Source organism: Psammomys obesus, unplaced genomic scaffold (genome assembly GCF_907164565.1).
Source record: "Psammomys obesus unplaced genomic scaffold, mPsaObe1.curated_primary_1811, whole genome shotgun sequence".
NCBI classification, from domain to species: Eukaryota; Metazoa; Chordata; class Mammalia; order Rodentia; family Muridae; genus Psammomys; species Psammomys obesus.
This window is the reverse complement of record NW_026585689.1, coordinates 8,342,218-8,357,070: the sequence shown is the minus strand read 5'-3', so window position 1 is coordinate 8,357,070 and position 14,853 is coordinate 8,342,218. Positions and strand designations below refer to the sequence as shown.

Here is a 14,853-nt window from a genome sequence, read left to right as displayed (position 1 = left end):
TTGAGATGTATATGAGCTGGTCAGCCTGTCACCTCTCCCACTCTCACTTCCTTGGCGCCAGCTGATTGGCAAGGCTTGCAACCAGGGCCAGCTCTACTCTCCTGCCCAGGGAAGGTGCAGGGCCACTCTTCGGAGTGTTGCAGGTAATGAAGAACGTGGCCAGTACTCGCACTCTCATGATCCTGAAGCTAGAGCTCTTGCCTACCTTAGAAGGTGAGAGGAAATGGAGGGTAAACATCTCTAGCGCGCGTAGATGCTACCACACCGCCCAGAGGAGTCAGAGCTATTTCTCCCACACTCACACACTTGGAGCTAGCTCACTTGCAACCCTCACATCCAGGGCCAGCTTAATTCTTTTCCATATCTCCACCACTTTATTTCTCCTCTTAGTGGTACCCAGGGTCTGTGGGTGTCTGAGGTCATCTCAGGAGTGGTCTCAGGAGTGCCATGCCCTGCTTATGCATTATGGCACATGGAAGAGTTCATCCCAGGCATGGTATGTGTGCCCCACACCCAGGCCTGTAATGCACAAGACTGGTGGTCATCTCAGGCTATCTCTCTGTCCAGGACCCATGGCAGATGTTTCAGGCTTGCTTCTCTCCCACTCTGCTCGAGGTGCCCCATGCAAGGGTTATCTATCCTGGGCTCACATCGGCCTTGATCTTTGGTTGTCCCAGGCAAGATTCTTCTCGCCTCCAGTTTGTTTTCATCCTGGGAGCCATAAAAACCTGTCTGGCTCCAGAATGGTAGTCATCTGAGGCTTGCTTTGATCGTGGAATGCTATTATTTATATGTGTGTGTGTGTGTATTCAGAACACTGAGCATAGGCATAGGCTCTCTCTTCTCTGACACCTACCAAAGCATATGTGACACATCAGCTATATCTGCAATACATCTAAGGGCAGAAAAAAAATGAGCTATTTTCAATGTAAGTCAAATCAAAAAATTTTCTCTGTATTTCAAATAAAATAGATAATATGTATATATGTGATATAATATCAGAGTAATTAATATATATGTATATGTGGGGGCTCATAGCTAGCAGTAAGTATTGTCAAGAGCAGCTAAGAGATCAGGATAAAGGATAAGGCTACATTAAAAACTGACCATGAATGGAGAAAGCAGAGCAAGACCTTTAATAAACACATATACATACACGGCTGTATTATTGTGTGTGTGTATAGATAGATAGATAGATAGATAGATAGATAGATAGATAGATAGATAGACAGGTAGATAGACAGATAGATAGATAGACAGAAAAAGGTGGTTAGGTTATTCAGTGATTTCATATGGTTACTAGAACAAATTATCACAAACAACTAGTTTAAAATAATATTTTTTTCTTTTTACTTTTCTTAATATATCCTGATTGAAGCTCTCTCCCTCAAATTCCCCAAGTACCCCCCTTCCCTCTTCTCCCTATTCCCTTCCCCTAGTCCACTGAAAGGGGTTGTTTTCTACTATTGCCATCTGCCCATAGCTTGTTAAGTTTCATCAGGACTACGTGGATCCTCTTCCTCTGTGGCCTGACAAGGACACTTCAACACGGGAGAGTGATCAAAAAGCAGTCAGCTGAGTTCATGATAGAGGCAGCTCCTGCTACCCTCACTCAGAGATCCACATGGAGACTGGGCTGCCAGTCAGCCACATCTGAGCACGGGTCTAGGTCCTCTCCATGCTTGGTCCTCCGCTGGTGCATCAGTCTCTGCAGGACTTCCTGCGCTCAGAACTTTTAGTTTTGTTGGTCTTCTTGTGGGGCTCCTGTCCCCTCTATGTCCCTCTGTTCCCACCTCTCTATTTGTCCATAAGACTCTCATCATTCTTCCCAAGGTAGCCATCAGAAGTGGTGGAAGGGAGGAAACAGTATGGGAGCCTACTATAGAGGCTCCTCAGAAAGGATTCATCCAACAGGGGATTGACTGAAGCAGATGATGACTTGTTTTTCTTAACAGTTCTGAAATCTAGAGCTTGAGATCCAGGAATCGAACAATCAAGTCTTGAAGTTGGTGAGGAAAGAGAGATTCCATTTATTTCTTGCAGTATCCGATGGGGGACAAAAAATCTTTTGTGTCCCTTCATTTGCAGCACATGATTGCATTATCTGCACTCATCTCTTCATTCCTCTTTTCTCTTGAAGACAAAAGAGCCTGAATATTAGTGTCTTCCATAATCTAGGTTGACATAAATTTAAGTACATTATTACTAAGTAGTTTTTATTATGAATCTCTATTTTTTTTTACAATTATATGTGTATGTTTGTATATATACGCTCGTACACTATTGTCTCTTACACAGAATGCTCCATTCAGTAAGGACTCTATTCCCTCTATTTCTCGTTTTATGGTCTTAATTATGTATTATGGATGAAATTCTATGCACTTTTCCTATTTTATAGTTGCTTAAGTCTACATTGCAAGTATCAGAGTCATTTGCTTGATTGATTTATTGATTGCTTTTGGTGTTTGATAAATTATTCTTCCACAGCCTCTACTACATTATTAAAAATAATGTAGTTAGATAATGTAATGATTACTTAATAATAACTACTGTCTGGAAAGTCTCTCTTTCCAAATGAGGTTCTGTTCTAAGGTTCAGGGTGGATATGAGTGAATGTGAGGACATCACTGGACCACATATAGATCCTGAAGGACTTTCTCAGATTATTGTTAATGTGAAACATCTTAATATTTTTAGTGGCACCAAATGCTTTTTGAGTTGTAACAAAGCATCAAACTTCATGTCTTTTATATGCAGACTTATTTACACAATTGTTTGACAACAGAAAAAATATTTATTGACCAACCAAACATACATGTTAACAAAATAAGCAGTAGGAACTCCTACACAGTTCCAGTATTATTAACTAAAACAAGCAGACTGCCGAACCAGCAGGACAACTTGAGTTGAAATTGTCCATGATTATTATACAGAGACTTTACTCCTAGGTAGAAAGCTACAATAATTGGAAAAATCCAGTGTGTTTGTGTGTGTGTGTGTGTGTGTGTGTGTGTGTGTGTGTGCGTGTTCAACAAAATACACAATAAGGATTCACTTATTCACTGTTGCAGATCACAATCACCTAAATCTGAAAACATCTACAGATTATTTCAGTATTAGAACTTTTAGAACAATTGTGTCAATTTATAGGAATAAAATATGATACAATATAAGTCCAATTTCTGTTATGCACAAAATGGTATAAACAAGGAATTAACAGAAATAGTATTCCATATGTTTTCATTTCACTTAAAGGTCAATTTGGAATAGCTATCATGAGAGAGAAAAGAGAGAATGAGCTGAGTGACCAAAGGAGCAGATAAGGTGAATGAGCCTGGTTTTGGATAAGGAATATCGACTTGCATTGATCACAGAGGTTCTAAAGGTTAGATAGTCAATGGAAGCCTAATGCCAGAGCCGGCAGGTAAAAGAGACTTTTACAGAACATTTGTATTATATTCTCAAATTGTAAGATTCTCAGATTATAAGATTCTCAGAAAGTTATCATATGGCTATTTTTGTAATATGAAAACTCAAGATGTTGTTTATTCTTTATCTACATTTATGTATATGATTTTGAAAACTACAATTTACATAATACATAATTCACACAAGCATATTTACAGAATACTCATTTTCTTTCCCATTTTAGTACTTCCATGGTTAAATGTTTTTAGTATATATCTCTATTTCTTTTCATTATTATACATATGTATAATATATATATATACATATATATTACACTATTACCTTTTACACAAAATGGCACATTCACTTCACCAATCTATTCACTCTATTTCTTTTTTTATGAAGTTAACTCTCTAATGCAGCCTTTCTATTTTATGTGCCTTTCTATTTTATAGTTGCTTAAGGCTACATTGCAATGATTAGAGTTGTTTGATTGTTTGTTTGGTTTGGTTTGGTCTTTTGATAAATTATTCAAATGCCTGAATGTAATAATTTAAGGATAAATCCAAGACTTGGTGGCTGCAAAGTAAGGAGATCAAATCAGACACACACATATGAATGTGTTCCTGCATTTAAGCAACAAAACAAAATCGAGAGTGGGTATGCCCAGTTCACTGAAGCACATGTGAGATGAGTAAGAGGCTTCAAAGAAGATACGGCTCTTGGGAAGTCACACACTCTTGACAACTAACTCATTGAATTTTCTAATACTTATTATAAGCAAGGGTCACCCAAATCCCAACTTTCAAACTAAGACAATTGAATCTCAGAAAGGCATGATGGATGTCTCAAAATGTAGCAACTTGTGTGCAAAATATGTGAACTGAGTGAATGTTTCACACAAGGCCAGGTCCAGACCATGTGACTGTTTTCTTACTAGACAGTCTACAGATCCACTAAGCCAAAGTAGAACTTACCAAAATTAAAAAAAAAAATTAATAAACTGTTTTAATTGTTCTCCAAAGAGAAGGCATGAATCAAGGGCCTTCACTGAGCAAAGTACTAAGTGATCAGAAACTAAACAGTGACTATAAAAATATACAATGTCTAAATTTACCTAATTTTTTTGGTTTCCTTGGTAGTCTGCTGTAAATCTGGGGAGGTAATGCCACTAACAAAAAGCAAAACAATATTTGAGGGAATGTTAGTTGGAAGAGATGTACACCTTTCTTTGAGCAATATTATTGATATATATGTAAATATATATATATATATATATATATATATATATATATAATGGAGGCCAGCTCACAATAATGTTATTTTATATATAAATTAGGTAATATTTTAATTAGCAAATATAGTTGGATGTCAAATTGAATTCACTTAAATATGAACAATATCTAATGAGATCCAAATACTTGAATAGATTTTTTTCTCAAGCCATATGACCAGAAAGTAGGTTTTCTATTAGGTGATTATAATAATATATTTATTCAAAAGATGTTTACTGATTTTTCTGTAAATATCAGATGTCCCATCAAGAAAGTGTCTAAGTTGTGACTTCTTTGACTTTTGAACTCTTTTCCACTGCTGGTATTGTTTTGGAAGCAGGTATCACACAGGCTTAGAGGATAGTATACTATGGTAGACTCACTGGCTTGTCAGACCTATCCTGCCTCTTATTTTTTTCAGAGGAATCTTTTTTTTTTGTTTTAGGTGACTGAAACATGTCATCTTCATGTATATACAATATGGATGTTCTTTGTGAGACACCCAAGTTCCCTTTCCATCAATAAGGGCTATAGACTTGAAAAGATATAATTCCCAATATTTAAGAAAAAATATTATAAGTATGAATGTTTTGCTTACATGTATGCATATGCACAATGTCCATTCCTGCTACCTGTGGTTTTTTAGAAGAGGATTCAGCTCCCTCAGAACTGGAGTTATGGATAGGTGTGGGGATTAATATAGGTATAGAAACTGACCTGGGTCCTCTGCAAGAGCATTAAATGTTCTTGATTGCTGAACCCTTGATCAAGACCCAATAATTCCCTACTTCATCCCCTGTGGTGGAGTGATTTTTCACTTCATAAGACACTTGGTATGACATATGGGTTTGAGCACAACAACAAGATGCCCTAGAAAGAAGACTTCCATAGTACTCAGGTTTGCTTCTTATTGTTTTTTACTGCTGTTTGTTTGTTTGTATTGTTTATTTTCATCTTTCACTTTCTGGCTCACCAATCCTAATCAAATAATCAAAAATAAGATACTCACTCCAAATATAACCCAGCTCTAAAAACTTTAGCTTTGCATTCATGAGAACTTAGAAAATGCAGTTGCTTAATTTTAAATAAGATATTGAAGATTTAGTATTTAGAAGCAGAGACCTTTGTCACTTTTGAAAAACTGACATTGAAAGTCATATTTATGGGGACATCAAAATTCCAGTGAATTTTGATGAATTTTGATGAATTTTGAAACAATTCCAGAGAATTGTTCTTATTTGTAGAACAAAACAATACCCCATTTAGTATGTGCTTTACTATAGAGGTCCTCCAAAAGGCTCCACCCAGTAGGGGATCAACGCAGAGGCAGAGACTCACAGCCAAACTTTAGACAGAGCACAAGGAGTCCTAAGGAGAAGGCTGCAGAGGGCAGGTTGAAGGACTCAGAAGGGACAGGAGCTCCACAAGGAGACCAACAAATCTGAAATATTTGGACTCAGGGGCTCCTGCAGAGACTGATGCACCAACTAAGGACATAGAGGACCTAGACTCTGCTCAAATGTAGCCCATGTGGGTCACCCAGTAAGGGGAGCAGGGGTTATCTCTGACATGAACTCCTCCAGTGCCTGCTCTTTGATCATTATCCCCCCACCCCCTCCCAATGCAGCAAGAAAGAGGAACCAGTCAGTCCTGATGAGACTTGATAAGGATAAGATGATAGGGGAGGAAAACTCCCCTTTTCAGTAGACTAGGGAAAGGGGATGGGGGGAAGAGGGATGGAGGTTAGGCCTGGGAGGAGATGAAGCTCCACTTGTGATATAAAATGAATAAATCATAAATAAATAAATAAATAAATATGTAAATAAATAAATAAATATTACACTGAAAGAAAAAAGACTTACCTGTTTTTCATGTCAAGAAGTGGTAGAGAAACCTCTATGGACTTTTGCACAGATGTACTCACTATACTTTGTAAAACTCTGCCTTGCACTTTCCTGTTTTCTTCTGGCTTCTCAATCTATACAAAGGAATAGTACAGGAGCCTGCTTAAAATGGGACATTTACAATAAATGAGCATGTGACAATGGGGATTAATATTAATATGAAGCTAAATCTGAGAAATTAATATATTTTTCTTCAACCCCATAGAAGATAATTCTGATATATATTTTATGACAATCCACAGACTATATAACTGCGGAGAACCTAAGTACCCAATGATGATAACTAATCTGTTAGAAAAAATTGGTGCCTTCTTGTATTCTCCATGTTTTTCCAATGATTCCGACATTGTAATCAACACATAAATATTTATTTTACTGGAGGTGAGCGATCAGGCTTAAAGGAAAGAAAAAAAATAGGTTTGTACACTGCAATTAGTATAGCTGAGAATATAAATCTAACTGACCATTACTTGAATAAGTAGACACTGAAATGATAGTTGTGATAGAATATAAAAAATTATATGAGCACATATATCAGATGGCCTTATTGCAAAGGGTTTTAAGAAAGTTATATATAAGTTGAAAGCTGAAGAGTCATGAAGAGTTAGTCATACAAAGAAGCATGACAAAAATTGTGAAGACTATAGAAAGCAAAGCTGAAAACATGGATAGACTGGATTGATGATTCCTAAAATTTGGAAGAGGAAGGTGAGGGATCCAGGACTTGCGCTCTACAAAATAGTTATAGGGGATTACAAAGATAATAGGTCTGAAACATTAGTCTCTAGAAATGATATGTGTGTTTACACTTATCACAGCTGTGTACACTATGCAAATAATAATAAAAAGAAGCATCATACCATGCAGTGTTCCAAAAAAAAGAAAGAAAGAAAAAGCAGTGAGAAACAGCTCATGCTATTGTTGGCCTCCAGGCTCTCAGGATGGTCAGGCATATCTGACCATATTCCAGCATATCTGATGGTAATGAAGATGGAGTTTATAGGAGAAATGTCTTTTCTCCTCATTATAGCTGTTATTTCAACTTATAAAATTTCTTCATAACAATAACAAAATTAATATTTAGTTGAGTAACTGAGAGAAACCTAGTCATCAGACCTAAATTCTGTCTTCTAGATCTGTTAAGATCTAAAAAGTTCATGTAAACTACAACCATATTCTACCCTCTGATTTAGAAACTGAGACAAAACCATAACGTACTTTTAACTTGTATGTTTCTTTTTTAAAATTAAACTTCCAAACAATTCATCCTAAAACTATTTTCTCACTACTCTTCTGATAACTATATTATATAACTAGTTAATATTCTAATATACTAGTTATAAACTAAATTTGGACTGTTTTATCAATTCACTTATAATAAAGTTATTCATTGTACATTTTAATATATTTCAGATGATTTGAAATTAATCAGCATTTCCAGATTGAATTTTACGAGTTTTTATTCAAAGAATTAAAATAATTAGAACATTTTACTGAATAATTGTAGAAGACTTGCACATAAAAATTCAAAATGTGCTCAAATAAATCAAAAGCAACAATAATTAAATATCAACCAACGTGATGAACAGTTTTAAATTATCATGTAAATTAATATCATTTAAAGATACATTTTAATTAAAATTATGTTTTATTAAATTTTAATGACATGAGGAAATTGAAGGTTAAAGTGATAATGCTGAAGAAATGATACTGCTTAAATAGTTTCAGTTGTGGAAGAGCAAATATACCAAAGCTCCTGGATCAGGAATACATACAGCCTTCCCCTCTCTCACCTCCCTGTGTCTCACTCCATAGGAGACTGCCACCTTTGACTCTCTTGCTTTCCAGTGGTGACTGCCACCTTCATCTTCCACCTTCCACAGGAAACTTCATCTTCAACTCTTCACCTTCAATGAGAGACTACCATCTTTGCCTCTCTCTCTTTCTGTGGGAGTCTCCCACCTTTGCTACCCTCACCTTCTGTGGTAACGAGCCACCTGCAAAGTCTCTAGCCCAGCCTTGCTGAAATTGGTCATACTGCCATCACTCTGAAAGGCTTCAGCCCAACGTCTGGGCAGGAGAGACCTTATGCTAAACACAGGGCCCAGGAGAATCTGAAAATGTATGTCCTGCTGAATTGTGTGTGTCTTTTAGCCCTTTAGGACTGTGTCTTGCTCTATCCAGGCACATTTATGATGAGTATTCACTGTTCTTCCAGCCTTGAATCAGCACTTTTCAGGCTTTGGGTATTCATTTTAATAGCTCCATGCCATGCAAAACTTTAATTGACTAAACTTGTGAAGATACTTTTTTTTCGTTCTATCTTCTTTCCGTTGTAAAGAAGATGAACAAGCATATATAATAGGTGGAACGACAACTACATATTCCCACCTGCATTTTCATGTGCTTATATATTTCTCTCATCTTTTAATTCATATTATCTATTTTTCTGTCTTTCTCCTTCATCCATCTTTCTCTTCTGTCTCTTCACTGAATTTTACATATATACATAATAGGCTTTACTCCCTTAAAATATTTTAATACAGAGAAAATATTACTAAAAAAACTGTTTTTCTTTCAGTAATTTTGGGAAAAATGATTTATTACCAAGTATGACTCAATTTGGTTCCTTTATGTCACAGCTGTAGGCCATAGAATCTGAAAACCAGACATTTTTTTTTACAGTTAATGATTTATAATCAAACAAAATAAAGTAAAATTAATTTTTTTCAGTAACATTAATCACATTTCAAATTATCAAAAAGACTACATGCTACTTCTGTATGTGACATTACAGAAGACAGGATATTTCCATATTCATAGAAAGCCTTATTTAGGAAGCATTTTTCTCTAGATCTTGCAGTAATTTAGTGAAAAGAAAAACCCTTCCAAACAATCTTACATTATATTCAAAGCAGCTATAAATTTATATTTATGGCAGTTGAGCAGATAATCTGAAAAATGGAAGTCAGTTGATAATTATCCTTAAATCCTTACATTATCCCTCACACAGGTTCCTGTTCTCTCTACATACTGCTGAGCTGCATGTACTGGAGTCCTTTTTTAAATGTGAAATATGGTGCTTACAGGACATCTCTATCATAGACAAATCCTGAATGGTCAAGATCTCTTTACTGTCTCTAGTTCTTAAGCGTGGCAGGCAATTCCATGGTCCTTTTCCCCTTGTGAAATGGATACTGGATTGCTGGGAGTCTAGAGCAGCACCAATAACTGGAGCTTGCTCTGCCTTACAAGGGCACTTCCTTTTATCTTTTCAGTTCATTCAAGTTGTTAGCTAATTGTCCTTGACAGTCTCTAGGGTACATCACAAATGTTTTTATTTATCAAAACAGTTTAAAAAACTGTTTACTTTTGATTTCCTTTTTTAAAAGAAGCTAAAATGATTTTTATTATACATTTTAGATTTTGATAATATAAATATTAATAGCATTATTTAAGATACTTTAATGGGTCATATGATGTACAGTGACATTAATAATATTTTAATGTAAAAAATCAGTTGATTAAAAATATAACCTGCCTTGGATAAAAGCAATCTTATTGTATTTGTGTGTTTGTGGAATATGAAATGACTTTGAGCTGCACTATTCAATAACAAAAATAATTTTATTCTAAGTTTTGAAATAGAAATTTAATAAGTAAAACTTCTCTGAATCCATTTATGAATTCCTAGGGGGTCTTTCAGCTGAAGTCTATTTCAGTGTTACCCTACATAAAGAAAAAGAGAGAGGTTAAACATAAAAAAATTCTCATAATGAGAGTTCTGAAATAGCTTTGTTGCTTTCATGATTTTTCCAATGGTAAAACACTTAAAGATTCTCTTTGAGACTCATTTGAGAAGTCAGCTTAAGATGAAAATAGGGGATAATTACATCCTCTTTACAAAAAGAAAAAAATTCTTGGTTTTTTTTTTTTTTTTTTTTTTTTTTTTTTTTGTAAATCAGATGGAAGTGGTTAGGAGTTTGCTAATTAAATCAAGATTATTTTGATTAAAATTATATTTAAGCCAGATTTATAAAGATAAACATTATTTTCATTAACAATGTACCTACAGTGGTTTCTAATAACCTTTCTCCAACTTTTAAATATTTTGAGAAATCTGATATATTTTCAAAGATATATATTTTGATTATTTGATTTTAAGACCATAGGGAATGTTTCACATGCTCTCTTAAGTTTGGAAATTTATTTTATTTTTCTGTATGTGTTTTTTTAAATTTTTAATTTATTTTTATTAATTACAATTTATTTACTTTGTATCCCAGCTGTAGTCCCCTCTCCCATTCCCTCCCAATCCCACCCTCCCTACCTCTTCTCCTATTTATGTATTTTTAATGATAAGCTCTTCCACAGTACATGTGTCAGATATTAGCTCTCTCACACACACAACCACACACACAACCACACACACAACCACACAACACTTCTTTTCTTCCTGTATATGTAAGTGAACTATAAAGAGCAACACTGTGCATGTGCATCCCATCTGTCTTTCTAAACGAGGATTGATAATCTTACCCCATGTCCACTCTCTTGATTATCTTTTTGACAGGAGTCTACTGAGCGCATTTGAAAGACTCTAACTAGCAGTGTTTTCAAAGCAAAGACTCATGACCAAACCTTTGGCAGAGTACAGGGAATCATAAGAAAGAAGGGGAGTTAGTCTGATGGGGAAAGGATGGGAGCTCCACAAGGACCAAACATATCTGAGCACAGGGTCTTTTCTGAGACTGACATGCAACCAAGGACCATGTATGAATGTAACCTAGAACCTCTGCTCAGATGTAGCCTGTGGTAACTCAGTAACCAATTGGTTTCCCATAGTGAGGGGAACAAGGACTATTTCTAACAGGAACTCAATGACTGGCTCTTTGGCCTCCCCACCCCCCAAGGGAGGAGCAGTCCTGTTAGGCCACAGAGGAGGGCTTTGCAGCCAGTCCTGAAGATACCTTATAAAACAGGATCAGATGAATGGAGAGGAGGTCCCCCCTATTAGTGGACTTGGCAAGGGGCACATTGGAGATGAGGGAGGGAGGGAGAGAATGGGAGGGAATGAGGGATTGGGACATGGCTGGGATACAGAGTTAATAAAATGTAACTGATAAGAAAAAATAAATAAAACCCCATTGAGAAAAAAAAAAAAAAGAACAACACTGTAGTGTAGGGAGGATATAATTGAGTACATTGGTAGTCAAATATTTTAAACGAATTCAGAACAACATACCACAAGAAAGAAGAAACAGCTGTAACAACAGAAAACAGCTTCATGATTGTAGATCTTCAAGACTGACTGTTGGTAAGTTCTTAATTGTTGTTGTTTCTAACGTCATGAAAATTAGCTCATCATTATCCATTATACCGTATGCTTCGGTATCAACTTAATATGGTTCAGTAAATGAGACTTTTAATTTTGAGAAGAAATGTTCTGGTAGAATGCAATCTAGGATAAACTTTATTTTAGATTTATAGCTATGTCCCTGAACGTAAGCCAGGGTAGCATGCTATGTAGCACGCATTGAGGTTAGACAAAGGTGTTAAATACCCTGGAATATGAGATGAAGACCTGTGTGCCCCACCAAGTGAGTGCTGGGAATGGAAACCTAGTCCTCTGTAAGAGCAGCCAGTGCTTTAATCTGCTGAGCCATTTCTCCAGTCCCATTCTTTTTTGCATTGTTAGAGAGTGTTGTACATTTATATAAATTTGCGTATTGTTTATTTTTTAAACTCTTTATTTCTCAGTAATTTACTTTGGGTAGAAAAAAAACCTATGAGAGAAAGAGAGAGAGAGAGAGAGAGAGAGAGAGAGAGAGAGAAATTTACTGTTTGAAAGAGAAAGATGTACTTTCCTAGATTTTGAGTTTATTTGAATGTAATTTTCTCGTGACTTTATGGATATCAACGGAATCTGTTTAATAAGCACCTTTTACCTCTCAATGTATTAACTTGGGTCCTCATTTGCTTTCTTTTTTAATTAATTAATTAACTAAAGTATTTATTCACTTTACATCTTGATCATAGGCCCTACCTTCCTGCCTCCCTGCCTCCTCACCTCCCTTTCCCACACTCCCTTATATTTCCCCTATACCCCCTCCCTTATTACTCAGATAAGGGGAAATTCCCCCTTGCCGACCCAACTTGCATCAGGACTGAGCACCTTTTCTTCCCCTGTGGACAGGGAGAAGTGATTGAAAAGCAGGGAACAGATTCCATGTCAAAGACAAGCCCTGCTCTCCTTTCTGGGGACCCACATATTGGACTAGCTACCCATGCTAACCTGAGACTCATCCCATGGAATACAGCGAAAATCCCTGACAAGTTTAACAATATCCTGCGACATTTGCAGATAGAAGACTAGAACAGCTGTCTTTTGAGAGGCTCCACCCAACAACAAATTAAACAGATGCTGAGACTCACAGCCAAACATTGGGTGGATTACAAGGAGTCTTGTGGAAGATTCATGGAAAAGTAGAACGACCCAGAGGGTACAGAACTCCACAAGAAGACCAACAGAGCCAACTAACCTGGGCTCAGGGGCCTTTCAGAGCACCAAACATGGACCATGCATGGACATAACTTAGGCCCTTTATTCATTTGCTTTCTTCTGGTCAGGTTAACTAGAGTTTTTCAATCTTGTTTATTGATTCATAAAACAAACTCATTTAATATTTCCATGGCATTGTTATTTTTGTCTGCATTTTATTGATTTTGCCCAGGTTTTTATGATTCATTTTTATCTACTAAGTTGTAGGTTCATTTATTTTTGCTTTCAATTATTGTAAAGGGTAATATTATATTATTTAAAATATCTTAATTTTTGATTTGCATTTCCCTGATGGCTAATGAGGTTGAGCATTTCTTTAAATACTTCTCTGCCATTCGATATTCCTCTACAGAGAATTCTCTGTTTAGCTCTGTTACCCCATTTTTTAAGTGGATTACTTGGTTTGCTGCTTTTCAGCTTGTTTAGTTCTTTATATATACTGGATATGAGTCCTCTGTCAGATAAAGGGTTGGTGAAGATTCTTTCCCAATCTGTAGGCAGTCGCTTTGTTTTGATGACAGTATCCTTTGCTTTACCGAAGTTTTCAGTTTCAGGAGGTCCCATTTATTGATTGTTGCTCTTAGAGCCTGTGCTGTTGGTGTTCTGTTCAGGAAGTTCTCTCCTGTACCAATGAGTTCTAGGGTATTCCCCACTTTTTTTCTAGCCGATTTAATGAGTCTGGTTTTATGTTGAGGTCTTTGATCCACTTGGACTTCAGTTTTGTGCAGGGTGATAAGTATGGATCTATTTTCATTTTTCTACATGTAGACATCCAGCACCATTTGTTGAAGACGCTATCTTTTTTCCATTGTATGGTTTTGGAACCTTTGTCAAAAATCAGGTGTCCATAAGTGTGTGGGTTTATTTCTGGGTCTTCTGTTAGGTTCCATTGATCCACCATTCTGTTTCTATGCCAGTACCATGCAGTTTTTATAACTGTTGCTCTATACTACAGCTTGAGATCAGGGATGGAGATACCACCAGAAGATCTTTTATTGTAGAGGATTGTTTTAGCAATTCTCGGTTTCTCGAGAATTTAGCAATTTAGCAATTTCTCGGTTACTCCATACAAAGTTCAGAATAACCCTGAGATTTCACCTTACACCCATCAGAATGGCCAAGATGAAAAACTCAAATGATGGCACATGCTGGAGAGGATGTGGAGAAAGGGGAACCCTCCTCCACTGCTGGTGGGAATGTAAACTTGTACAACCACTCTGGAAATCAATCTGGTGTTTTCTCAGACAACTAGGAATAGCACTTCCTCAAGATCCAGCCATACCACTCCTAGGCATATACCCAAAAGAGGCTCAAGTACACAAAAAGAACATTTGCTCAACCATGTTTGTAGCAGCTTTATTTGTAATAGCCAGAAGCTGGAAACAACCCAGATGCCCCTCAACTGAAGAATGGATGCAGAAACCGTGGTACATCTATACAATGGAGTATTACTCAGCAATGAAAAATAAGGAAATCATTAAATTTGCAGGTAAATGGTGGGGCCTGGAAAGGATCATCCTGAGTGAGTTGTCCCAGAAGCAAAAAGACACACACGGTATATACTCACTCATATAAACATACAACATAGGATAAACCCACTAAAATCAGTACATCTAAACAAACTAAGCAAAAGAGAGGACCCTAACTAAAACGCTCAATCCCCATCCTGAAAGGCAAAGAGGATGGACATCAGAAGATGAAGAAA

The 14,853-nt window shown here is 36.4% G+C and overlaps 1 non-coding gene across 1 annotated transcript; it reads right to left on the bottom strand.

Moving 5' to 3' along the window:
- Positions 1-771: 771 nt before the first annotated feature.
- On the bottom strand, positions 772-906 carry LOC129667623 (small nucleolar RNA SNORA17). Its single transcript, XR_008718789.1, has one exon. It is a non-coding gene; the product is annotated as a small nucleolar RNA SNORA17 (small nucleolar RNA).
- Between the last annotated feature and the right edge of the window lie 13,947 nt (positions 907-14,853).